The sequence below is a fragment of the Ursus maritimus genome, unplaced genomic scaffold (assembly GCF_017311325.1).
Source record: "Ursus maritimus isolate PB19 unplaced genomic scaffold, ASM1731132v1 scaffold_6, whole genome shotgun sequence".
Taxonomy (NCBI): Eukaryota; Metazoa; Chordata; class Mammalia; order Carnivora; family Ursidae; genus Ursus; species Ursus maritimus.
In genome coordinates this window covers 17,614,591-17,639,938 of record NW_024426774.1, presented here as the reverse complement: position 1 = coordinate 17,639,938, position 25,348 = coordinate 17,614,591, and positions in this window count along the sequence as shown.

Below are 25,348 nucleotides of genomic sequence, written 5' to 3'. Positions count from 1 at the left end.
CATCTTCATCGCTCTTATCACTTAGAAAATTGCAAAAAAATTTTATTTTTTTCTTAAAGTATTTATCTTCCAGTTAGTTAACATACAGTGCAGTATTAGTTTCAGGTGCACAATATAGTGATTCAACACTTCTGTATAACACCTGGTAAAAATTCCAAGAGTTTTAGAAGCTCTGTGCCAGAAACGGGATGAAGACCAAATATATAGATTTCTTATTTTAAATCACAGTATCACAGTGTTCACACTAGAAAGTGTAAAGTTATATATATGGCTCACATTATTTTGCTATTGGACAACAGTGGTCTAGACCAGGGTAAGCAAACTTTTTTTAAATTGAAATATAATTAACATACAGTGTTACGTTAGTTTCAGGTATACATTTCACCCACCTCCCCTCTGGCAACCACCAGTTTGTTCTCTATACTTAAGAGTCTATTTTTTTATTTGTCTCTTTTTTTCTTTGTTTGTTCATTTGTTTGTTAAATTTCATATATGAGTGAAACCATGTGGGATTTGTCTTTTTCTGACTGGTTTATTTCACTTAGCATTATACTTTCCAGGTCATCGATGTTGTTGCAAATGACAGTATTTCTTTTCTCTTCTTTAAAGGGTCAGGTAGTAAATAGTTTAGACCTTGCAGGCCACATGGTGTCTGTTGTAACTACTCAACTCAGCCACTGTATTGTAAAAGCAGCTTAGCTAATCCATAAACAAATGAACGTGGCTGTATCTTAATAAAACTTTATTTATAAACACTATTTGAGTAGTGTTTGAATTTGATATTTGAGCGTCCTATAATTTTAATAATTACCCTCCCAAATCATTATTCTTTTGACTGTTTTTTCCTCCTCCATTATTTAAAATATAAAAACCATTTTCAGTTCACAGAACATAAAAAACAGATGATGGGCTAAATGTAGCTTGTGGGCCATTGTTTGCCAAGTCATTCTGAAGGACCTGAGAAACAATTTGCTTTGAAAAGTATCATTTTAAATCAGAACCGTGGTAGAATGAATTACTGTTTGCAGTTCTTCCTGATCTCCTGCATTGGCATTCCATATCCACCACCTATGCCAGTGGGACTTTGTGGTAGCAGTTAGTGGAGGGGTGTAGTGTCCATCTTGACTATGGCACTTGGTTAACGGAAGGAAGGTCAGCGCGGCAGTGTGCCAGTTCTAGCTTAAGGTTTCAGAGGGTTTATGTGTTTCCACCTGCCCTCATGAGATTTCTGTCATTACCACGAATGAAGCTTCCTCTTCATTCCTTTTGCTCTTTCATCCTGTCTCCCAGAATAAGTACATGTGGAATGGACCCGAGCATGGACATCAGTTGAGATACACCAATCCCAGCCCAATCTGCAGCTTGAAGCAGAGCCTCTAGACAAGCCCAGGATAGATCAGCAAATTCACAACTGACCCACAAATATGAGAAAAGTAAATGTTTATTGTTGTGTTACTAAGCGTCTGTGATTATTCATTACACAGCATTTGCTGACTGTTACAAATTCTGTTTTCATTTTTCCTTTCACTGTATCTTACTTTATGTCTGCCCGTCTTGTCCTAATCAGCAAAATCTGGGCTCTTCCCTGCCCATCAAGAGAGACGCCATGGCAGCTGCAGTAGTTTTGCGCTTGCTGCTAGGATTTCTCAGTTGAAGGTATTATGTATTTCATGCTGACAATGGGAGAAAGGCAGCCAGTTAATCTCGATGCAATTGAATTTAGAAATAAGTCAAATCTAATTTTACTCACTTCTTCATTCCCAAGTTACTCTTTCTGCTTCCTTTGGTTGTGTGTGTTTCAAATCATTTCCCACTGTTTATTTTTAATTTCTACTTTATTTTAATTATTTAATAGGTGGCATCTGTGCAGCGCCTGTCATTCATCGAGCAGTTTGTTTTCTGCTTATGGAATCGCAAGAATATTTAATCTGCTGCTTCACGGGTGTCACCATCACTCAGACTCTAGAACATGGGATCCTTCCTTCTCTGTTTGGAAGAACAAAATTCTCTAAGGTAACCACAGTCTTTTGAAAGCACAGCACCCAAACTGAACCTGAGCCCCAGGGAAAGGCAAGTAAAGAGGCTTTCCCTCTATCTCTGTTGCTTTTGAGCAAGTATATGTCTTCTTACATGTCCTGGGTAAATACGACTTGGACGGCCTGCTCGGTGGTTGGTGTCAGGGACCAGTGCTTAGACCTATTCACATTTTCCCAAGTCACATCACCTCTCCTTTTGAGGGTGGGGTATCCTGGAGGGGGTGAGTCAAAATGCAGATCTGTAGGATTATATCTACTCATGCTCTAGGGACATGACTCTGGAAGCCAAGTGAGTTTTGAGCCATCAAATGTAGTTGAAGGAGATGGAGAAAGGCTCCCTGGAACATAATTAGCAGAATAATAATGATGACAAAGTATTCAGCACCATTCTGTCCATTTCCAAAGTATTTTGCAACTTTCAGAGGTTAGGACAAACCAATGCTGTGGGTTTCCTGCTGATGCCTTCCAATTGGAGATCTCCATTCCCTCATCTCTGAAATGGGTTGGCTCCATTAAACAGCCTCTTACAGCTTTGCCATCCCAGGCATTGGATGAATTCCATATTCTTCATCTAATTTGAGAAAATTTCAAATTTAAAAGAGATGGTATCACTTTTTCTCTTGTACTGCTCCAAAGGGCTTAGCAGCCTGTTAGAGTCTTTGCATTTGTGCAAAGTCTGTTGTGGTTTCTGAAATGACATTGCTAGAGGTCCATTTTTTGAAATAGGAACTGAAGAAATGCCCCCCCTCGGACAGGCAATAAGATTGCACTAACCCCCTTCATGAGCATCAGTGTGTGAGGCTAGTTAGTTAGTCCGCTAGCACCGTCTGAACAGGGTAGGCCTGTGGGTAGGGGCAGTTGAGCATTTGCGGGAAGGGTGTGGTGTCCAGGAAACAGTGGTATGGGCATGTTTGCTTGCATTACAAAGGAAAGGAAAGCACAGTGAGGGGAATATAGGGAAACTGTTTTGGGCCCTACAAGGTTCCCTGGAGCCAAGCAGTGGGGTTTCCAGACAGACCAGAACAGTCTGCCCTGGAACAGATTGCAAGTGAGCTTGGAAGATGATACACAGGAAGCAGCGGGAACAAGCAAGAGAGACTCCTGCCTGGGCTCCCAGCCTCCATTCTGGGTCCTGAGCAATCTGTTCTGTTCACCGCAGAGCAGCCAGTGTGAGCATGGTGAGACTCACATCGGACTGTGCCTTTCTTCAAAACCCTTCAGTGGCTTCCTGTCACACCAACAGTGGACTCAACACACTTACCATCCTTGATCGAACCCGGTCTCATCCCTGACTTCATTTCTTCTCTGCCTCCTTCTTGCTTAGTGTTTTCTAGATGCATCGGCCTTGGTTTTATTCATCTAACACACTTCCTACCTCAGCCTTGGCGCTAGGCGTTCCCTCCCGCTGAAAGCTGCTTCTGTCAGATATTAATGCAGTTCATGTCTTCACTGAATCAGTTCTCTCTCCAAATGTCACCCTCTCCACTTTCTTTTACCACCTGAAATAGACATCCTCAGTCACTGACCAACCATTGATACTTTATTTTCCTCTCTAGCACTTATCACTACATTATTATGTCTGTATAGCTATAATTTCTTGTTTGTCCCATTAGAACAGAGACTCTTTGAAAAGACAGGAACTTCGTTTCTTTTGTCTTCTGCTATACCCCTAGTTTGAAAAACAGTGCCTGGTATATTGTAGATATTCCCAGAGATAGTACTGAATGAATGAATGCACAAATAGCTTCAGTGTCTGGTTGTAAGGCAGTAGGGCTACAGGTGCTTGGGAGGACTTGGCTTGTTGAAATTTCATCCATCTGGTTGAACATGTGTACTAAGTAGGTGTTAGTAGTTAGATAGATTGAGGTAGATGATGGATAGAATCAGCAAACTGGCACTCTGTACTGACATTGTACAGAGGTAGACGGTATGAAAGGATGAATGGAAGAGGGCAGCTTAATAATGTCTTTCCATTGTCACATAAGGGAAGAGACTATAAGCCAACCTACGGAATTGACATTGACTTTCAGAGATGTTCCAGAAGTGAGCTGGGAAGAGGAATTGCTTCCTCTCTCGCCACAAGGATTCAAGTAGGACCAGCATGGAAGGCTTGTTAGAAATGTTGTTTCTTTTCTTTTTTTTTAGAAGAATTTATTTATTTCTGAGCTAGATGAATCATGATGTTCCTCCACGATTCTCAGTTATTTCTAGTCTCTCATTTTCATCTGAAAGCAGTATAGTCTGCACTCATGTTGCTCTTTGTTCGTTTTTTTTTTTTTTATTTTTTAATTGTAATTTTTCTACTTTAGCTTGTTTGTGTCTGGAAGAATCCTTCAAATAGCTAAATCAGATGTTGGTGTCACCTGTAGCGTTGAGTAGGTGATATGTGCGTCTTGGCAGATTGAACTTTACTGAAGGGTGAAGGGGTGATTACTCCTTGCGGGTGTAGTTGGGGTGGGTTTCTGGAGGAGGCAAGGCTTGAACTGGACGCTGACAGATGGATAAACTTGGGAAGAGAGGAAAGGGGGAAATTTAAGTAACACGGTGCCAGCAAAGGGCTCTGAGCTCTGCAGGTGGTGGCAGCGCTCTCCTAGCTTTCCTGCTATGGAAGAAAATCCTCTCTCCAGGGCCTCATTATGTGGAAGAAAGAGGGAACTAGGATGTCATGTCCCCTCTACTTAGCACTGAGCTTCATGTGAGCTCTCTCCCCTCACACGTGCAGCCACCTCACTCCTGGTAATACACTCGTAATGAGCACCAATTCTTGCCCAAATTCTAATCCTCTAAGTCTCCAAGGCCCTGCCTCCACCCACCTTACCCTCCTCCCTTCAGGCCTCAAGGAGTAAGAAGGGAGAAAAAAGACACAAACCCAACAAATTGGTATAAATTTGAACCACAGTCAAGTTTATGTAGATATGCAACTAAAGTGGGCTAATAAGGTGGGGTCCTGAACATGTAACTGGGGTAAGTGGAAAGCAAATGACTGAAACCAAATGTTTAAAATAAAAATGGTAAAAGAGAAAAGCAAAATCCACAATAACTCCAAATTTGAATTTCTGTCTTCTCTACCCATGACATCACACAACTGTGTTTGGGGCTGAAGATGTACACTTATTCCTCATTTTCCTTAGGGCAGAAAGTGATCTAAGAGCTTTGGGTAAAAGAAGAGGGTATTGATAAATGAGCCCATGAACCAATGTGAAGAGGACACATTTCCTGGTACCAGGAGGTAGCCGCGGCCTCTAGACGATCTAAGACTTTGTGAAAAGTCCCTCAAAGAGTATATATATAATTGAAACTTAATCATTTAATCTTGAGACCTGTGGAAGATGGAGAACAAATATCGACCCTTGCTCCCTAAAAGGCACAGACCTTAGCCTTACTGAAGGAACCGGAATTACAAAATTATCTCATCTCAGAGAAAAAATCTGATACTTTACATCTTTGCCTTTTAAAAGAAAACTGTAATCAGCTGGCCTTGTTAGGCTGTTTACAAGGTAAAGAATATTAAAATATTTGTCTTGGCTTCTACACTTTCTCAGTGCTATAAAAATCACGGAATAGAGTCTGCCAATCATTTATTTGGCTGCTTGGATAAAGGAGCTTGATGGGCTAAAAGTCTGTAACTACACAAGATGCCTGCAAAATTGTGTTCTTGGGGCTGATGGAATCTTCTGGAGTGGGTCCTAGAGCTGAAGTAGAGGTGGCTCTCTCAGAGGGCAAGTTGCTGGCACTAATGAAGCTGCTGGGCTCCTTTGGAGGATCGTCACCAATGTCTTCCTTGCATGGCTGTGGAGGGGTGAAAGCCCACCTTGGAGCTGTCAGTGCCATGGGGTTTGTGCTAAGAATCCCTTTGTTTTCTTGATCCATGATGTTGTCATCTATTGGGTTCTCTAAGGAAGCTTCCTGGGAGTAGGAATCCTCTGGTCTTCATGGCTCTGAAGAAGTTATGAACTGAAGAGTAAGGATGGGTTCCAAATGCATCACTGATGACATCTAAGTTGGAGGTCATGGGCATAGTTGGGTTAGCTGGTGGGCTGGTTAATTCTAAGCCCCAGATGGAAGCAGGTTCATCCACATAGCCCATGTAGCACCGAATGGGACAGGGCTTTTCACAGTGGGAGGGCTGCCCAGGCCAGCATTTTGGGAAAACTCCTTGTCCTCCATGGACTGGCTGGCTCCCACAAGTAATAAAAATTAGAGTTCAGCTGAGCAGCATCAGGTATTTTTCTCAAATTCACCAATCAAATGAGTGATGTGGTGGGAGATGGGCAGAGACCAGGGTTTGTTGATGATAGAGTTCCTGCCACTTGCAAGGAAACATCAGGAATGGAGAAAAAGCTTCCTTTACCTTTAAAATCAGTTTGGGCAGGAAGGGTCCCTGGCTGGCAGGCCAAGTTCTCAGGCTTGTCTGCTCAAGTGTACTCTATCTTCTGTGTGCTGTAACCTCCCCAGTTCTTAACACAGACCCGGTTGCTCCAACTTTAACCTGCTGTGTTCAAGATGAGTGCCATGCACCAAACACACATGGAGGGACTTTGCAGTAAGGCGGCTCTGAGATCCTCTCTCTGCTGGGTTTCCCAAGGCTTCTGTCATGCCACGGATTGATATTATCTCCCATTTATGGAAGGCACTAGTCTTCTCCGGGACCTCCTGGAATTCTCTCTCCCACACTGTAATTCACACTGCATGCTATCCTGAACTAATTTTCCGAAAACACTACTCTTACTGAGTCACTCAAACTCTCTGAACCTCCATCTCCTCATTGCTAAAATGGATATGTTTATGTTTTCCCTGCTTACCCACCTCATATTGTTGCTAAAAGGATCAAAGAAGATCCTGGAGGCAAAAGTGCCCTGTAAATTGAAAAGTGTTCTGGATATGACGGTGTGCCTTCCCATCATAGGATCTGTCATTTTTTCCTGTGGTCTGTCAGATCAGGTTTGTGCTATTGGTCTTGGTGTTCAAGGCTTCATCATCAGGCATGTTCCAGATCTCCCTACATCCTTGGTTTTCTTCCCCTTCCCTGCCTGTCCCTTTGGGAAGGCTTCCTGATTGCTCCTACCCTCAGGAGTCTCCCTCTGATTTGAGCTTTAGTTTCTGCATTTGGAATAAATCGGTCTCAACCATGGCTACACATTAGAAATGCCCACAAAGCTTTTAAATGACATCATTGCCTGCATCTCAACCCAGAACAACTGAATGAAAATCTCTTGGAATGGGACCAGGATAGCTGTGTTTTCTAAAAGCTCTCCAGTGACTCTAATGTACGGCCAAGGTAAAGAACTCCTAGTTTATACCTTATACTCAGCATTGAATTGCTTTTGTCTCATGAGCACATTTTTGCCCCATGTGCTCTGTAGATTCCTTGTAGTACAGAGGCCCTGCTTTTTCCTCCTTCTGTTGTCCTTCTTGTCTCTCCAGAACACATCTGGTTTCTATGAGTTGTACTTAGCACATTTGCTTTAGGACGCATTAATCTGTTTACTCTCCCTGTCCCCCAAATCTGAACTCAGAAAGCATTAGTGAATATTGTGTGGAGGACCATAGAAGAGTCCAGTCTGTGCTCACCAACAGCATTCAAATTCATCATGTATGCTTGGTCAACTGATTAGGGGCATCACAAGAAGCCTCTTGGTATGAGAGACCCATCCACCTCTTGGGAGGGATCCATTTTTTGAGGTTATGGGAGTCAGGAATCAACAGAAGTAATCATTTAGAATGAAACATCTAGAACCAACATTAGGAGGCAATGGTAAGACATTTTCATGCAAAAAAGAAAATCTGGAAGACGCATATGTTCAAGGCCTGGATGCTTAAGACAAATGTCTTTTAGCGATGACACTGTAGTTCACACTTCATTAAATAGTACACAGTGGTCTTCCTTTATGTTCTGGGCTCACTATCCCAACAGCATCCTATGTGGGGGTTTGTCAGATCCTTCTGGAGATTGGATGGTTCTAATTATGGAAGATATCAACACTTAGAACTCAAGAACAGAATTCCTATTTTCAACAGATACATGCATTCGTGCATTTATTTCTCAGGCACCATCCAGGCGCACGCTCATAGAGAGACACTGTGCATGTAAGTGACTGCATGCTGTCTCAAGCACACCCTTCCTGCAGAGGGCTTGTTCTAATTACCGTGATTCTTTCAACCTGATCAGCCTGGGCAACTTCAGTTTGGTTGCAGTTTTAATGGAATGCTTCCATTTCATTTCTGTTTTTTTTTTAATATGTTGGAGTTTGTGATAAATCCAGACATTATACAAGGTCTTCTGCTTTTCCAGGAGTTTCTTGCCTATCTGCTCTGCTTAGTTTCTCTTCAGGACACATCTGGTATTTATGGGCTGCACTTAGCAATTTTGCTTTGGGACACATCTATTCTTTGGTGCCTGTTTCCTGAGAAGCCTTGTTTTGGTTTGTGGAAAACAAACAAACAAACATGCTTGATTGTATTGTGCTGCTGCTGAACGCTGAGTATCTTCTCACAGATACAAAAACTTCAGACTGCCCACTGGACTTCATTTCCAGCCTAACATACCAACCATTTAAATCTCACTCCTAATCAGTCATTTGGCATAAACTCAATAGTAGGCTTGGCTTGGCAGGCTCATTGTTAACAGTGACCAAGGCACTTTATAAAGTCAATAGTGCCTGTTACAAATGTCTGCCTTGGCTCATACCTGGATGATTCTCTGTCTACTGAATGCCTGATTCTGGAGGACACACCATCCATGTCCAATAGTAAACATTGCATATAGTATGTGGTGGGATCATAGTTGAGTCTGATTGGTGTTCACCAGTGGAATTCCAGCATGTTGTGTGTGCTGGGTAGACTGATGCAGTGGGCCAAACAGAGTACTTGGTTTACTAGCTGGCTCTCTGTTGGCTAACTGGCTTAAATGCTTCTTGGCTTGTCTTTTTCCCTAGATTTGTTCATCTCTTGTTCTTATCTCTTATTCCTGGAAGTCGTCATGACCCTCCCTCGGGATCTCTGAGCACTTAGAGCTCCAAGAACTTTCCTCTTCATGGTCAGAAAAAGAATATTTTCATGAGCTCAGAACTTGGAGAGGGTTGCCTGTGAGTGTTTCTTGGGCTTTCGTCTGATTGTTGATCAAGCTGTGAGGTGCCCTCCCTTGTGATGGGAGGTTTAACACTAAGTGGACCATAAGTTCATCTCCTTTGCAACAGATTCTTCTGAAACAGTCACAGCAAACTGTTTAGATTACTTTGCAGTGGTTAATGTGTTTAGTAAGATGTAGTCCAGATACAGTCTCTCAGTCTGCTTGTGACTCAAAGATTTTGGGCTGTTAACGTACATGCATACTCTTCATCTGCCCTGACATTATACATGTGTGTACGTGTGTATGGTCTCAGTCATTATGGTATATGCCACCTGCTACAGCCCGGAAGGTAGCATGAGAGCATTTCTGCATTGGTGAAATGCTTTCCGGAAGTGACATTTATTTCACTAATTCCTCCTCCCTTTCTCAGGGTCAGTTGGCACATCTGTGAAGACTGTTACCCTTCATGTCCTGGCACTGGAGGAGATCGGTGAGGACACCTGGTTCCTTCCTGTTCAGCACAGAGGGAGAGGCAATGGGGTTATGAGCTCAGCAGTGAACATCCGAGTCTCATGGAGACATTTCAGCAAGTATGCTGGGAGGGCATATGCTTGGAGTTATTTTTCCAGACTTGGGAATAGAGCCAGAAGTACTTTCTTTCACTCATTCCTTTGTTCAACGTGATTTAGGTTGCTAATGGGTGTCATTCCTTGTTCTGAGAGCTGTGGGGCGAGGGTAGAGAAGACAGATTTTCATAAGATTTTTCTGCCCTGGAGTCTGGGGAGACCACACACACACACCCCTCAGTGTGACCTAAGTGAGGAGAAGCAGCCCTGGATACTCATTAGGTGGGGTGAGGTGGTGCCATTTTGAGAGTTGCCCCCTGGATCCTGCGATGATCAGTTTTTAGCTCCACATTCATTCACAGGCCTAACTGGTCTAGCTGCTGAGTGAAATCAGCACAAAGAAGGAAAAGGAATATTCTGTTGATGTTGAATACCAGGAGCCTGGATGGAGAAAGCAGGGCTCCATCTGTTTTGCATCAGTGTTGCAAGACTCAGGCGTGCCTTTGTCAAATGCCTTTTGAATGTATCCTAGAGTTTCTGGGGCTCTGGCCCAGAAAAAGATGCATTTGCTGCAAAAGGTGCGTTTGCTGCAAATAAATGTTTTTGTCCGAAATGAAAGCAGATGTGTTTACTCAGTGCTGAGTGATTCCAGCCCTTTGAAGGATCTGAAAGAGGTCCCAGCTCCACCCACAACTGTGCCTAGCAGGGATACAAACAGGTGGGGGTGTTGTGGGGAAAGAGAGATTTACTCGGAGGACCGAGTAAAATCTACACCAGGTGGTCAGGTGATAGAAGCTTTGGTTTAGGGGCCCTTTCCCCAGGCCCTCATCCTCCCCCAGAGGGTGGGAGGATACCAATGGCCCGGGCGTTTTTGATGGATCCAAGTGTTCTGGAAAAAACAAGATGAGCGTCTCCCCCTTCCCCAACTGGGAGGTGGATCTCTAGGGTATCCAGTTTGTGATCTTTTATTCATGCACACAATCTGTTTGGCTCTGTCTTTGGGAAATTACTTCTATTTAGTGCTCTTAATTGCTTAAATTGCTGTGGGTTTGCTGTATTTTTAAAAAATTTGGTAAAAGACATGAGGAAAGATTGACAGTAAAATGTTTATCAGGTGAAAATCTTCACAGATTCACGGACCCAGCTTCATCTTGTGAATACTGAATTTGGAGGCCCAGGAAACAGATGAGAAGCCATTGATTTTTCACTTGTCCGCAAATAGCGAGTAATAGAAATAATAGCAATCATGGTTGCGAATTTTTGAACAGCCACAATATGTTAAGCACTGAGGATTTTACATCAAATTCAACAGACAAAATGAAAGAATCTGTGATTCTGCTCCTGGCAACTCTGTGACTTTTAGGTCTTGATCTTTATGACTACTCCCAGTGCTCTGTGAAGCCCATCCAGCCAAGCTAGGGAAAGTTCCAGAAAGATCCTGCCCCCTCCCCACCTCCTGCTCTGAGGAGAACCCTGTAATGCCTTTCCGTTTTTTATTCATGGCCACACCTCAGGAGGGAACTGAAGAGGAGAGGTTCTGGGAACCTCTTCCCAGTAAGCCATCAGAACTGGCATTGGCCTTTGAACCCAAGAAAGTCAGAGCTGCCTAATAGCCAGAGGAGTGACCATAGCAGCTGCCGCACGGATGCCTTTGAACCTTGGCTCTGTTCCCCAGCTGCAACTCTTGACTCTTTGTAACTATGCATCTAAGGGCATGTTTCCTTTTTTATTTATACTTGGTGTTACTTGATCTTGCTAACCTCTTTCCAGATAACATCTGTATTGTTTGTTACAGCAAATCAGAAAAGTGACCTGTTCATTCATTCATAGAGTTTTGTCAGTTGCCTGTGGTGGGTGCATCATTGCAGAAGGGCTTAAAGCAAATGTTCTGAGCTGAAATGTCCAAACTTCTTTAGCATTGGTATTTGCTGGAGCAGGATAGGATGCTGTCGTCTGGGGTTCCCAGATCTGTGGACCACATGATCATGATTCTGTTCCCAGTCTAATCAGTAGTTTACAGAGCACCCTTGATCTCTGGAGACAGTCCATCTCTGAGGGTACATTGGGAAGTGGGTCAGGGGCCTTTGGTTGACCCCATGATGTGGGCAGGAGGGGTAGGGATGGGTTCTGTAGATGAGGAATTGTCCTACTTCGTACATGAATCTCCAAAGTTTCAATGGATGTTGATGTCTGTGAAAAACTCTTGATAATTAGCCAGGCACAGATCTTAATTAACTGTTCTACATACAGTGTAAAGTGTTCCATGCACAATTCTGATCTGTACTGACTTTCTCAAGGATTATTTCTACTGTGCAAATTGAGAAAAGATTGCATTTTATTACATTCAGAAATTTACCAGGAATTGTTCACATCATTCTGATCATGGAAAATCATTATCACCAATGGCAATGCCTCTCATGATATCAGAGTTGCCTTACAACATACCTGGACCAGTCTGTGCTCATAGCTATCTCAGTCTATGTAAAGACACAAGCCTCTGCCCACTTCTTTAGGTCTTCTAGTTAGGGAATCCTTCTGTGTGTTTGCAGATTGAAAACCACAGTATTTTGTACATTGTTCTCCGTCTATTTCTCAGTTATACTGCAGTAAATTTATTGTATTGGTGATTGTCTTTGCATGTTTTAAATGAATGCATCTTTTCTCCTAAGAATGCAGGTCGATTGTGAAATGAGAAAAGGTTGTACTTTGCTGTGCTCAAAATTTGACCAAGAGTTTTTCACCATTTTGAAAAATGAGCTCACTGATAGAAACAGTCTCCAATAATCTCAGTCATAAATACAAGATGCTTGAATCTGCTGGCATTTTTAGGTGTCACGTTCATGATTCTTTCAGATATAGGGGTGAACATCTGACGACTTTGTGTCTTCCATTGCGTCATGATTGCTTACATATGGAGATACATATTTTACTGTAAATTATTTCCTTTACTCTCTCCACTTACTTATAGTTAGGACGATGTTTTTCTCTTTTTAAAAATTATGTTGGTGCGGGGCGCCTGGATGGCTCAGTCGTTAAGCGTCTGCCTTCGGCTCAGGGTGTGATCCCAGGGTCCTGGGATCGGGCCCCACATCTGGCTCCCTGCTCGGCTGGGAGCCTGCTTCTTCCTCTCTCACTCCCCCTGCTTGTGTTCCCTCTCTTGCTGGCTGTCTCTCTGTCAAATAAATAAATAAAATCTTTAAAAAAAATTGTGTTGGTGGGATGTATTACCTGTGACTTTTGTTTTGGGATAGGAAAGGAGCATGACTGGAAGCTTGTTATTAAAAGGGGACATTGGTTCTGACAGGGCTCTGATGGGAAGCGCTGAGGAAAAGCTTTGGTGCAGGCATTCCCTGGCATGAGGAAGGCGCTCGTTCATCTGCTTCAAGCCTTTATGGGTCAACGTGGGCATCCAGATTTCTGTCGTTAGGTGTTTTTCCCCGCTAGACACACAAAAGACTTGGCTCAAGGTCAATTAGGTAAATATCAGTTGGAAATTTATCTATTGATCAGTTGGTCTAAAATTCAACTTCCTTCCAAGTGTTTTACTTTTCATTTAGGTATTCTATAACCTTTTTGCATTTTTCCCCCTAAAACACACTACCACATTTGCTTTACCATTCTCTCTTTCTCTCTCTCTGTGTGTGTATGCACATACACACTTCTTTTTTCCCAATATATTTGAGATTATGTGCACAATGATACCCTTCTAAGTACTTTAGTGTGCAATTCCTAAAAAACAAGGACACTCTCCTCTAAAGCCACACCACACCTCTCATGATCAGGAAATGAACATCAGCATCTTACCACCACATGCATGTATCGCCACGGATCCCATTCACAGACCTTGCGGGTCCCAATACTGTTCTTCATAGGTGCAGTTCAACAACAACACACATTTTGTTGTCATGACTCTCTGGTCTCCTTCAACATGACATTTTCTAAGAGGACAGGCCAGTTACTCGGAAGACTGTCCTGCAGTTGGGTGTCATGTGGTGCTTCCTCTGCAGTATATGAGATTATGCATTTTGGGGAGCACTGTCACAGAATGTCAGTGTCCCCATTCCTGATAAAGACAAAACACTGAAATTTATCACTTAGTTAAGATGGTGACTGTCAAGTTTCTCCACTGTAGAGGGAATTAGTAGGTATTTTTAAGGGGAGGTTCTTTGAGACTATGAACATAAGCTCCCCCTTGTCAAAACTTCACCCTAGACCATGAGCATCTTTGGTGAATCTTGCCTGACTCAGTTCTCGGATGGCCATTTTCTCCCTGTATGAATCGGCAGTCTGCCGTCAGGTAGAACTTCTATGTATGTATGTATTCAAGGGTTTCTGTTTCATTCAATGGGTTGTAGTCCCTTACCATCACCATTTATTTTGGGGCTAAGGTTGTCCTCCATTTGGCCAGTGGGACAGCTGTCATGATGGATCCCTACCTTTTGGATCTGTTCCTATCATTCTGGCACAAGATGGTCAGGCTTGTATAGTCCTTTCTCCAGCCCTGGGATCAGCCATTTTTTTTTTTTTTTTCAGGAATTCCTGATTTCCTTTAGAAACCACAGTCTGATACCGGATGTGCTCATTGCTACTGGTTTCTCTTGCTTCCAGTCCAATCAGGCAGACCTAGAATATTTAGCTAGCTAGCTAGCTGCATATCTATATCTGTTTCTGTATACATGCATAAGTATCTGTCTACTAGGAACCGTAAGTTCACATCAGTATCCCTAAATTCAACCCAACATCTTGTGGATTATTCTAACATTCTCCTTTCCATATTTGTACACCCATTCTTGATAGAGAGAAACCTGGTTTGCATATCTTAATTTATTTACTTATTTTCTCAGTCACCTTGTATGTAACTAATCTCTCAACCACAGGAACCACCTCTTTGGCTAAGCACTGCAAACGCCCACTGCTCTTCCCATTCTGAGAGATTTCTCCCTCCTCCAGCCATGGTTGATACCACCTGAGGGTTTGCCTATACTGATATTTTTGAGGTTATGTGGAAAAGAAAGGTTATATTACCTGTAAATTTTATTTCAGGGTAATGGGGCAGTGTTGGAGGAGGTCATCCCGAGGACGTGACCTCTGGTTGACCCATGAGCCTAATCTAGGAAGTAGGAGGTTCTTCCCCCCTCCTCTGTCCTTGGAATGTACCTTCTGCCCACTGTTCCCATAGCCAGAGCCATTTTCAAGTATGCAGCGTTGAGAGAGCATCGGGGTGTTGAGACTCTCAACAGCGTGTCTGAGGAACCTAGTTATGCCTGGGTTCATTGGGTATGAACTTTTAAGATCCTGGCCTGCAGGCCTGGAGATCTCCTCCTCTAGTGGTGCCCAAGACAAGCCTCTTAGGTAAGTTTTGGGTATTAAACCGGCCACCTCCCAGTCTGGAGCGGCCTGCCTCTCTCTCCCCTCCCTCCTTGCCCTCCCAGGATGGGGGCCAGCTTGCAAACCAACCAGCAGTTTATCTTTATAATGATATATATTAAGAAGTATTTATTTATTTATTTATTTATTTATTTATTTATTTTTATTTTTATTTTTTTTAAAGATTTTATTTTTTATTTATTCGACAGAGATAGAGACAGCCAGCGAGAGAGGGAACACAAGCAGGGGGAGTGGGAGAGGAAGAAGCAGGCTCATAGCAGAGGAGCCTGATGTGGGGCTCGATCCCGGAACACCGGGATCACGCCCTGAGCCGAAGGCAGACGCTTAACCGCTGTGCCACCCAGGCGCCCCAAGAAGTATTTATTTTTAATGATATCTCATATCAATTTTCTTTTCTGTGTTCAAAATTGTTTCTCATGTATCATATCTTCCATCTGGTTTCAATTTTCTCTCTGAAAAGTGACTTTATTTTGCCTTTTTCCTGTAATAAGAGTTAAGCTGGCTATAAACACTGCAAAGTGTTTCTCCTTCCGCCTTTTGAGTATGTTATTCCTTTCTCTTCTGGGATCTAGTTTTGACTTTGGGAAGCCTGTTTTCAGTTTACATGTGATAGCTTTCTTCTCAAAGATAGGTTTTAAGATTCTTTGCATTAACTGTAATGTTCTGTAGTTGCGCTATGCTTTGTCTAGGTATAGATTTATTTTTATTTTTCCCCTCCTGATAAATTGAGGGCACTTTATTCTCAAGATTTCTGTCTTTCTCAGGGTGCCTGGTTGAACATCTGACTCTTGGTTTCAGCTCAGGTCATGATCTCAGGGTTGTGAGATTAGCCCTGCCGCAGGCTCTGTGCTTGAAGATTCTCTTCCTCTGCCCCATTTGGTTCCCACACTCTCTCCCTCTTTCTGTCTCTCTATGAAATAAATAAATAAATCGTTAAGAAAAACAGATGTCTTTGTCTCCTTCTGGAAAATTCTCAGTTTCCAAATATTGTTCTGTGCCACTGCCTCCATTCCCTTCTTCGGGAGTGCGCTCATTCAACCCGTATCTGCGCCTTCCCCTTTACTCCATCTTTCTTAAGGAATCTTTCGTATCTCTTATCTTTTTCTCTCTTGCCTGCAGCCTTTGACTGTACTTCTCTACACCATCTTTGCCTTTGCTACTTTGCTTTCACTTCTGTTTCAGAGCTAGAGTTTCTCTCATTTACCGATTGAAAAGTCCTGCTTCTATCCATTACTATAATTTTCATTTCCAACACTTCTTACTGATTCATTTTCATATCGTTTTCTTGTTTCACTTTTGCCTTTTTACCATAGAACAAGAGTTCATTGAAAGGATGTTATTCTTTCATTAATCCACCTAAACATGCTTATTTCCACACTTCAGTAAAGGGATATAGATTGATTTTGTGTTTCAATTGCTCATTTTGTTTGCTTGCTTTCTTAGGGTAATATTTCTTTACATGGTTTGAAATTTTGATTTATGGCTTCATTTTGAGGGGGGACATCCTATTGGTTCTTTGTTATTCTCCCTCTTTTCTCCTGTGAAGGCTCATTCCTATCTGAGTGGTTATGTGGTTGCCATTACATAATCCCAATCCCTGATCCTGCAGGGGGGTAGTTGTCTCCAGCCCTATTAAATAATCAGAGAAATTATTAACCCTGTTCCTGAACTAGTGGGTGCCTTGCTTTGTTCTTGATCTTGGGCTGGATTTGTATTTCTGTGCCTCCCGGAGTACATGGGAGTAGTTCTTTTCTGCTTCCTTTCTCAAGTACTCTGTGTGTGTGTTGGGGAGGGGGGAATCTATCCCCTAGCTTTAAGCAGTGAGCCTGCTTCTCACTTCCTGTTGTCCCAGAGGAATTGAACGCTGGGTCACCGTAGTCTTGGTCTGGGCCTGTGATTTCAGAGCTGTTTATGTTTTGGAATTACTGTTCTATTTCTGATCCATTTCTGGTCCTCTGGCTGTATTTCTTTGGTTGTTTTAAATAGACCATTGCTACATGTTTGGAGCCAGAGTGGTAATGTCAAAATGTAAATTTACTGAGCTATTTGGATTGAAAGTTTCTTGCTTCCATGAAGCAGAAGTAACATTCCAGTAGGATACTTTTTAACTTCAGAGAAGCTGTTGGCACATATTCTCAGGTCAGAGCACTGGGAGATTTTATCCCCATCCTTCACTGAGTAGCACATCCCCAATAAACACTGCTAAGGTGGACCTTGCCTATCTTTCAGTGCAAGGAATTTTCCATGGCAAGTTGCTGCCTCCAAGTGCCTTTCATTGTGGTTCATGTGTGTAAAAACCTCCAGTTTATTTCCCTCTCTTGGTGGAGCACAAAGGGCATACTTGACACATGTATTCTTAGTTATAGAAGGAAACTCAGAGATGCGTAAACCCAGCATCCTTCCCCACACTGGCATACATGTTAGTGATTCTAGGGAAGGCAATTGGATTTTTCAAAACCCATGCAATGGTTGCCCAAGGCAATTTTTATAGATCCTAAAGAGCAATATGACCCTTGCTGACATCTGCAGAGTTACAAAGTTTCCTTACTATCAAGTCCAAATTGACCTCCTTGTAACTGCTACCGTAATGATACTCCTGGTGTGGGAGCTGTTGAGACATGGGAAGACATTCAGTGTTTTACATTCAGTTTTCTCCTTTGGGCTAAATTCTCCTATTTCCTTTAGCACTGTCGTCCTGAATTCAGATCCCTTATTATTCTGTTGCCACCTCGTTGATAGGTGTTGGGTGTTTCTTGGCCATTTGTTTGGCTCGAGTGCTTATGCAAAGGAACAGGCAGTGCAGTAATTTTTAAAGGATGAGAGTAGAGAGTCCCATTTGGTATTGCGCTCCCAGCTCCCCTCAGCTGTGAAGGGAAGATTCAGTTAGCTCCGTGGCTGGCTTCAAGGGTTAGTTGGATGGTGTGATTACATTTGCTTATAGCCTGGGTTGTGCCGTGCTTGTGTCCACGATCCTGAGCTTCTGCTGATAAGCCAGGCAGTTCTGCAATCCTGCCTTGCTCCTAGTGCAGCCTGGGAACGGCCGCTTGCAAACCTCTTCTCTACACCGGATCATGCGACATTGATTGCTGAATAGGTGTAGGGGTACAGTTTGATTTTTAAGATAATACTGTTTTCTGCCTTTTGGCTTGTTGCTGGAAGGTGTTTATGTTGTAATCTTATTGTGGGATAATTTTGATTTCAATGCCTGGCAGTAGTTTTCACTTCTATTGTGTTCTTTTTTTTTTTTTTTTTTTTCCCTTGAAGCACAGACTGACTGACATGGTGTACTGGGACCATGTGATGATTAGGCCAAGAAAAATTGTGATGTGATTTGTTAAACTGGGGATATGCAAAGAATAGATTCTCAGTCAGGGACCTAAGTGAACCTGTGGGCTGAATCTTTTAGGGAAATGTTTCACAAAGCATGCTTCATGGAATGCTGTAACCCTGTGAGATAGTCTGTCAATAAGGGGCCCCATGATCATATTATTTGCAAGTAATGTATAATATGCCTCCTTCTTGGGGAGAACTTTTAATGTGACCATATGGAAAGCTGTGAGGTTTTTAGCAGCAAAGTAATATTTTTAACTTTCTTTAATTTAATATTGATCATGCTTATTTGGCCATGAAAATCCTGGAGGAGAAAACGATGGTACCCATTAACATCTTGGGAAATCAGCATTCCATTTGACACATCTGGGAAGTGCTTTGCTAAGCTATGTGCTATGGCTATGAATGTGTGTGCTCCATGCCTGCGCTCACATGCATGCCAAATGCCTCTCTCGTGCCTCTACTATCCAGAAGACATTTTCTTGCCTCTTCTTGGGGGAACTAATTGGACAATTCATCCGCAAGGGGATAGCATCAACCGCACAGAAGTGTTGTCCCTGAGTGAGGTGGCGTTGAGCAGTTTGTGTCAGGAACTAGGGAACAGCAGAGAGGGAAAATCTCAAAATGAGGTGGAGTTCATCATAATGCTCTCTGGTAGAACTTTGAAGTGAAAATTTTGGTAGCTGGAGGCAGCCAATTCGGCAAAGTTAAGGAGGAAAAGAATTAATGAATAGAAGATGGGTGGAGAGCACGCATGTTCCATGTCTTGGCTGATGCATGAGGGAGATACATTGACAAAGAAGAAAGAACATTGCTGTAGAACAAATTTAGAAGACACCTAATGAAAGACACTCAATCCTCCCTGCAGAGTTTGAAATAGCTGTGAATGGTATTCAGGACCCCCTTAAAGACCTCCACGGAGGGCACGCTAGGATGTAAATAATTTTCATGAACCAGGGACCCTTTGTCTGCTGTCAGACATATTTGAGGTGATTCCTGGCCTGAGTGGAGGCTGTAGGATGGAGGATGGGGACAATTTGGGAGAAGAACTTGGCAATTACAAAGGACAGAAAGAAGAATCCAGATCAAATCAACTGCTAGGATCATAGTGACTGGGATCCACGTGTTTCTGAAGGGTATACTTCTCCTCAGGTCTCATAAAAATTGGTTTCCCCTCCCTTCTTGAAGCAACACCGGGGTTGTCAATGAAGTTCTTAGCTGGAGGCTACCCAATTGCCATCTAGTCATTAGGAGATAAAAACTATTGATCATTATTTGTCTGCTGCTTGTTGGAACCAGCAGGTCTCCTGCTAATATCTTTATCCACTTCTAAGGCTGTCAGCCTATTGACTTTTTTTTTAAACCAGCTGATTGGAGCGTGAGGTGCTGAAGAAATTACTTTTAACCAAATGATGGGAAATTTGAGTATAGAACATCTGTAGCAGAGCATTCAGAACTTAAGGTGACTCTTTTCCAGTCTAGTGAAGGCGGGAGGGATGGTGGCGAGAGGTCTGTCTTTTCTATTTACCTTATGATCTCATCACTTGAGAAAAGCCCAAAGCACAAAGAAAGTCAGAATGAAGAAGCAAGTTTCAGCGAGTGACCCAGAACTACCTACATGACCTCCTTGGCCTTGGTTTACTCATTTGGGCAAGGGGTTACTTGGCACCAGACCTTGTCTTATGTTCTAAGGCTGTGGTAATGACAGGGCAGCACATGGGTTCCCTGCCAAGACTGCTGGACCCCTGGGTATGCAAAGCACAGAGAGGATGCAGCAGCCCTTGGTCTCTGGTTTTCTGCAGTGAGCGCCACACCGCAGCCACCTGCAGGGAGTTCGAACATGAGCAAGCACACAGGCCCTTTCTTGGGGGCATACTCTGAGAGGAAACACAGCGGTCCCTGGCAGAGGCAAAAAGGCCAAAACACAGAAGATGCTCTTCTTTTTAAAAATTAATCACATGTCATCACAGAGTGAAGAGTAGCCTCATGAGGCGGATCTCTCAGTGGGAGATTCATCAACAAAATCATCAACATTTTAACTGAGGCTTCTTGGGCCCAGACCTAGGCAGGTAGGGGAAGGACCCTGATGACAGGGTTCCTGGTCTCGGGATCTTTGCTGGGGACAATGGTTGATGCTCTTTGATGGGTGCTGGTCACACTGTGTGTTTTTAACAACTTTATTGGGGTATAACTGACATATAATAAACTTCCCATATTTGGAGTATATAATTTGATAAGGCTTGACAGATATGTACACTCATGAAACTATGCCCAATCAAGATAATGAACTATTTATCATCCACAAAAGATCTTTGGAGCCCCTCTATAATCCCTCACTCCTGCCAGTGTCTGCTCCCCATCCCCTGGTAACTGGTGATCTGCTGCCACGATAAATTTGCATTTGTGAGTATTTCATATAAATGGAATCTGACACTAAGTACTATTTGACTGGCTTTTCCCACAAAGCATAATCATTTTGATATTCAGCCATGTTTTTTGTGTATAACTAGTTCATTTCTTTTATGGCTGAATAGTGTTCTATTGTATGGATAAACCATCATTTGTTTATCTGTTTACCAGTCGATGGGCATTTGGGTTTTTCCATTTTTTGCTTTTATAAATAAAGCTGTTATGAACGTTTGTGGCAAATTTTGCGTGTACATATGATAGCATTGTTCAAGTATTCTATAATCTTCCCAGTTACTTTTTGTACTTGTTCTATCATTTTTGGGAGATGAATGTTGAAAACTCTGACTGTAATTGTGGACTTATCTATTTCTTCTTGAAGTTCTATCAGTTTCTTTCATGTATTTTAAAGCTACGTTATAAGTTGCATAACCATTTAGGATTGTTCTATGACTGGTGAATTGACCGCTTTATCATAACGACGTGACTTTCTTTAACTTTGATAATATTTAGTTCTCTGAAATCTACTTCATATGCTATTAATATATCCTTTCCAGCTTTCTTTTTATTATTAGCGTATATATATATATATATACATATGTATATATATATATACACACACACACATATACACACATGTATAAATGTACAGGTAATATATATATTCCATTATTTTACATTTAATCATTTATATTTTTTATATTTAAAATATTTTTTATGACAGCATAAATTTGGTCTTATATATTTTTTCAAATCTGAAAATCTCTGCCTTATAAAAGATTTTTGAGATAATTATAGATTCATATGCGGTTGTTTTTAATTTTTTTGTATTTTTAAAGATTTTTAAAAATTTATTCATTTGAGAGGGAGAAAGAGATAAAGAGCACGAGCAGGGGGAGTGGTAGGAAGAGGGAGAGGGAGAAGCAGACTCCCTGCTGGGAGGCAGATATGGAGCTCTATCCCAGGACCTGGAGATCATGATCTGAGCCGAAGGCAGATGCTTAACCATCTGAGCCACCCAGGTGCCCCTCATATGCAGTTATAAGAAATGACATCGACAAATCCTTTGCTCCCTTTGCTCAATTTCCTTTGGTAACATCTTGCAAATTGCAGTACAATATCAAAACGAGGATATTGACATTAATACAGTCCATCAGACTTGTTCATATTTCCTGTTTTGCTTGTACTTATTTGTGTGTGTGTGTGTGTGTGTATGTGTGTGTGTTCCCCAGTCAAGATGTAGAAAGTGCAATTATCACAGAGATCTTTCATGTTTCTCCTTCCTCTGTTCCACCCTGCCCATTTTTATTCCCTAACAACTACCAATCTGTCCTCCATTTCAGTCGTTCAGTCTTTTACCATAAGTATGATGAGAGTTGTGGCTTTTTTTGGTAGATGCTCTTTACCAGGTTGAAGTATTTCCCCTTAATTCTTAATTTGCTGAGAGGTTTTATTGTGAATGGATATTGCACTTTGTCAAACATTTTTTTTCTGAATCATTTGAAATTATATGATTTTTCTTCTTTAGCATGTTGATAGAAGTTATTGATTGATTTTTCAATGTTGAGCTAGCCTTGCATACTTGGAATAAATCCCATTTAGTGATGGGACATAATTCTTTTTATACATCATTGGATTTGATTTGCTAATATTTTGTTGAGGATTTTTGTATCTAAATTCTTGTGAAATATTGGTGTGTAGTTTTTTGTACCTTATTTGTCTGGTTTTGGTAGTCTCTGCTTTTCAATTGAAGTGTTTAGATCATTTATATTTAATATGACTATTGATATGGGTAGGTTTAAATCTATCATCTTGCTATTTGTTTTCTATTTGTCCCATATATTTTGAGTTCTCCTTTCCCTCTTTTTCTACCTTATTTTTGATTAATGGATCACTTAATTTTTTTTCTATTTTGTCTCCTTTGTTGGTTGACTTATAGCTATAACTCTTTGTCTAATTATTCTAATGGTTTCTTTATAAATTATAGAACACATATTTATGTTATTATGATCTACTTTCAAGTGATATTATATTATCTCACATGTGATAAAAATTCTTATAATAGTAGAGTCCAGGTCCCTTGGACTTTCAACTCCATGTGCTTGGCTCAGGCAATGTGCTGGTCTCTGCCTAGGTCCCTCTCTTTGGGTCATGATGTAGAGACTCTCTCAAGGCAGTAACTGGGACATGTATAAGGCTCTACTCATTTGTTTTTCTTCTTTCAAGGATCACTGTCCTTCATTATCTGATGTACTGAATCTTGAAAACCATTGCTTCATATATGTCTCTTTCTTGTCTGCTCTTTTTGTTTGTTTGTTTCAGGCAGGAGGATAAATTTGTTTGCTCTTACTCCATCTTGGGCAGAAGAAGAAATTCCATACTGTTGTTTTAATGTGGATTCTATAAACTTCATATTAGAGTCAAAGCACTAATCCTTTTAATACAGTCTCTGTTGTGGACCGTAGAGAATGATCACAGAGAATGAAAGAATCCAGGCTATGTGACATGTATTAGGTCTTTCCTTTCAGAAAGATTCAGGCCACTTTGCTGGAATTTCATGGCATGGCAGATGTTTGTGTGTGATGGTAGAACCATTCTCCAGAAAGAGGAGGTGATTTGTGCAGAGAACTTTTGTTAAATGTATATTTTTTCTCCATCTCACTTATATCTCTATGAATGAGACTAAATCTAGGACCCTGAAATCCCCATTTCACATTTATCAAATAAACAACTCTTCACCAAAGGCAAAGATAATTGGAGAGAAGAAAGGGCATCACATGCTGAAAGATTCACATAGTCTCAGATTCAGGAGGGTCCTCAAGAATAGCCCCCTGCCTCTAGGAAAGTAAAATATCATCATCTTCATTTTATATATTCTGGCAACTCTGAATATTATGAACTTATCCAGGGTCTTGTAAAGAGTAACCTCAGTTCTCTCCCCAAGTGTAACAGACACTTGCTTTTGCGATGATTCTGTCTGCATTATTCCTCTCTTGCTCATTTTACTGACTCTGGGGTGGTTTCCTTCCCCCCTAGCTTTGCCTATCTTCTGATTAGCTGGTGACATGTCCCCTAACGGCTTTCAGCATGTTCCACCTTTCTGGATGAGGGCAAAACATACTTTCCTCTGAAGTTTCTCTGGGAAAGCTTTAGAGCTATACAATTAACAGTTTCCTCATTCATTTCCTTCCCCTTGTGGTCCTGGCCTCTGACAGCGGATGGATGGCTGTATCATAACACTCCCTCCACATCATTTGTCACGTCTTGGCACTGTGACAACAGCTTCTCTGTTTCTAGAAGGCCAAGAGCTAGAATGTCAGGCAGGGAAACTAAATAACTTTTCACCCTTAGGACATAGTTCCTTCTTCAGAGAGCTGTAGGCCACTGAGAGCTGGTGTGGGCCCGTTGAGCTATTGAAGCATGGAGCATTTCTACCACCCTGGAACGTGACTGTGAAGGCTTTATTCTGACCATTCCTGGTCCTGGAAAATTGATTTGGAAAAATGACCTGGAAGCTTTGCAGACAGTGGGATCTGTCCTTTTCCCTAAAGCAATGAGCTACAGCGCTCTGGCATCTTTCAGCAAGGTGCTGTCTGCTAATGGGGAATTATGTAGAGCCAAGAGCAACTGTCATTAACAGGGCAGAGAGTTTGGTTTGGAGAATAATAATAACCATAATGTTAACAGCAAACATCTTGTATAGGGATTGCTATGAGCCAGGCACTATTCTAGGTCCTGTAGGTGTATTAGCTTATTGAATCTTTGCAACAACCATTCCAGGTAGGTACTGTAATAACATCTGTGTTACAGATGAGAGAGTTTAGTGACTTACTACAAGTCACTTAACTAACAGGTGGCAGAACCTGGATTCAGACCCTGGCATTCTGACTCCATAGCCTGTGCTCTTAATCTCAGTACCATACTGCCTCTGATTAAGAGCATAAAATTCCTCTTCCTTATCAAATCACAATGTGGAGAGAAATGAGGCTTTAGATAAGAAAAGGTGGACTTCGGTAGCAGAATAAAGAGGAGAAATACCTTCGTCCACAGAATGAAATGGCTTTTTAGTAGGTGGTGCAGACTTGGTCCTGCAGGGATTTCTGTAGACTTCTCTGCTTTTCTACTCTCACTTGATTTACATTCACCATATGACTAGTTCTGGCCAATAAAATGTGGGCAGAAGTAATATGGACTAAAGTGGTTAAGTAATCCTGTGATTTCCTCTGCTTCCCTTCCTCCATCTGCTGGTATGTGAGCGACCTTGAAGGGCAGCCTCAAGTCTGCAGGAAGGTAGAACCACAGGAGAGGAGCAGCCCAGATCCCTGAATTGTTCCTTGGACAAAAGCTATGGAGGGCAACTACCAACCCATATGGAACTTGGAGCAAGTGAGAAATAAACTGATATTGTGTTGTTAGGCCATTTCAGGGATTGTTTCTTATTGCAGCAAAGATAAACCCATCCTGATTAATGCAGAGGCTTGCATGTCCCAGCTGCCTTGGAGCCTTTTCTGTGCGAAGGCCCTTTCTCTTCAGATCTTGAGAGACGTTGCCTG